The 3,111-nt window shown below is 49.1% G+C and overlaps 1 pseudogene; it reads right to left on the minus strand.

The window, feature by feature from the left end:
- Positions 1 to 260: 260 nt before the first annotated feature.
- Positions 261 to 1,371, minus strand: LOC142433896 (TBC1 domain family member 7 pseudogene; annotated as a pseudogene).
- Positions 1,372 to 3,111: the final 1,740 nt, after the last annotated feature.

Here is a 3,111-nt window from a genome sequence, read left to right on the forward strand (position 1 = left end):
TCACTTTTCTTTTTTTTTTCGAGGTGTCAACCGAGGAGAGCTGCTCTTTATTCCAGAACTAGGCCTTCGACACTGGCTAGCGTGGCGTGGTGCTCGTCTGGGAGAGGCATGCACGCGCGATGCACCGCTTATTCACATGCCTCCCCCACCCCAGCTACGAGTGGCTTTAAAACAGGGAGCTATTGTCTCAGCACCCTCGACAGAGGCTTTCAGGGTTGAACTTGGACTTCTGAGTCACCTCCACGATACAGCATGGCAGGTTTCATGATGAAATCATTTTACTGGGGAAACGTCACACTTTGAGCCTGGTTCTCACCGGGTTCAGCAGGCCCGGCGTCGGGGCGCTCAGGTGGAATGTGCCGGGGTCCCACAGTGCTTGTGCCACAAGTCGATGGCCTTGCTCACGATGGCGTCCGAGCTGTCCTGGGGGATGTTTTCCAGGAACCCGGTGATCTTCTCAGCACTGCTCAGGGCCATGACCTTTATCTTGAAGGTTAACAAAATCTCCACTGCCACAAACACGAGGATCTTACAGGATCCACTTACGACTTTGTCCCAAACTCTCTGCAGACTGGACTCGGGCAAGCAGCCCGCAAAGCAGTTCTTGAACCAGAGGTCATAGGGCAGTTTGGAGAGCGCAGAGGTCATCTTCAGGTGACTCAGCAGCCTTCCGTCTTCCAGGTTCAAGTACTGTTCGAAGGCCTTTGGCAGCTGGGGCAGGGCGTCCCGGTACTTCCTCAACTGGCTGACGAAGCTGCGGATGACCCAGTAGCAGTCCACGCTGTCCTCCACCATCTCCTCCATGGCTTTCGCAATGGCCAGAAACACCTGGTCTTCAGGCTCCAGCGGAAAAGAGGGGCTTCGTGGCAGCTTCCTGGACTCCAGCTGGTACATCCGGAGATAGACTTCCACCTGGGGCGCGCTCGGGCCCACAAAGCGGATGACCCGCAGGGCGTGCAGGATGTCCGAGTACTGCTCCCGGTGGTAGGCCATCACCTGGGCATGGGACTCATGGTGCGGAGGCAGGATCCCTAGAAGCACCTTCCACACCAGGGCGCGGTACATGGACAGGAGGGGGAACCTCTGACTAAAAGTACGAAGTTTCTCGATATCCAGAGGGTCATCTTTTAGGAGAATTTCTAGTGATTTCTTTTCTTCTACTCCACGAAACCCCATTTTCTCATAATACACCGAGCGGAAGTTTCTCTGAGAGTCCTCAGTCATGGTTCTTTCTTGGAGGACAGAGTGAGCAGAGGAGGGAAAAATCGAGGCTCAAGGTCATAGGATTCCAGTTGATTTTAATTTTCCTTTAGTTGTGTTTCCTACACTGGACATCGGCAGGCGGGTCGCACACGGGGTCGCAGGCGGCGAGGGAAGACGGGCGGCGATAGGACCGCGCGCGCGCGCGCGCGCACCCGGGCCAAACGCGACGCCGGCGCGGCGGTTGGTGTCACTTTTCTATCCTTTTCCTCACCAACAGTTTTCAATGAAAACAATCATCTTCCTAATAAATCCCTATGATTATCCTGGTGCTTCAAAAAAGTTTATCCAGAACATGCCTTTGGGAGTCCACTCCCCACCAAAAAAGTCACCATAGCCTTTTGAGCTGACCTCTCTGCTTTGGTTGGAACTGGATCAGCAGACCCCCTGGGGAGCCACTGTTCTAATCAAGCCTTTGGTTGAAGGCCCCCTAATGAGACTAAAATAAGGGTATTTATGAGCGAACTTGTCTGTGCTCATCCACTGATTACAAGACATGATTAAACATGTTTTGTTTAGATAAACCTGTACATGTAAGAATTCAAACCTGTCAACAATGTGTTTTACCTACTTTCATAAATGTAAATAGAAAAACAGACCTATCAGAAAGCTAAATAATATCCACAAAATCTGAGGTAGGGATTCGTTGGCCAAATTTGTTGGTTTGTTTTAAGATCATTTTATTGGGGGCTCTTATAACAATCCATATGCCAATTGTATCAAGAATACTTGTACATATGTTGCCATCATCAATTTTTTAAATCATTTTATTGGGGGCTCGTACAACTCTTATCACAATCCATCCATCCATCCATTCTGTAAGTACAGTTGTTCATTTGTTGCCATCATCAATCACAAAACATCTCTTCCTACTTGAGTCCGTGGTTTCAGCTCTTCTTTTTTCCCTCCCTCCCCACCTCCCACCCTCGTGATCCCTTGATAAATTATAAATTGTTGTTGTTTTCATATCTTACACCTACCGCTGTCTCCCTTCACCCACATTTCTGTTGTTTGTCCCCCTCGGGGTGGAGTGGGGGTTTGCATCGATCATTGTGATCTGTTCCCCTTCCTCCCCCTACCTTCCCCCTACCCTCATAGTATCCCTACTCCCATTTCTGTTCCTGAGGGGCTTATCTGACCTGGACTCCATGTGTCCTGAGCTCTTCTCTGTACCAGTGTACATGCTCCAGTCAAGTCAGAACTGAAAGGTAGGACTGGGGTCATGATATTGGGGGGGGGGGGGGTGAGGAAGTCTCAAAGAAACAGAGGAATATTGTGTGTTTCATCAGTGCTCTACTGGACCCTGGTTGACTCATCCCTTCCTTGTGACCATTCTGTGAGGAGGGGATGTCCTATTGTCGACAGATGGGTTCTGGGTCTCTGCTCCAAAACCTCTCGTTCTCAACAATATGTTTGTTTGTTTGTTTTGGGTCTTCTTGTTCTACCTGATCCCATCGACACCTCATGATCACACATTTGTACCAATTACTAGTAGCTAGGTTAGCAATGCTGCAGTACACTTTCATGGCTTGCCTAGGACTAAGGAATTTCCTGGGATAAAAGATTGAGATTTCCAGAGCAAACTGAGTCAGTCATTTTAGGGACAACCATGAGAATGAGGGTGGGAGGGACAGTTAACACAATTCTATGTTGTTGTCAGGTACCATTGAATTGGTTCCATCCCATGGTGATTCTATGCATAATAGAACAAAATACCACACAGTCCTGCACCATCCTCATAATTGTTCCTAATTTGAGCCCATTCTTGCAGTCACTGTGTCAATCCATCTAGTTGAGGTTGTTCCCCTCCATAGCCCCTCCACATTACTAAGCATGATATCCTTCTCCAGG

This window comes from Tenrec ecaudatus, chromosome X (genome assembly GCF_050624435.1).
Source record: "Tenrec ecaudatus isolate mTenEca1 chromosome X, mTenEca1.hap1, whole genome shotgun sequence".
Taxonomy (NCBI): Eukaryota; Metazoa; Chordata; class Mammalia; order Afrosoricida; family Tenrecidae; genus Tenrec; species Tenrec ecaudatus.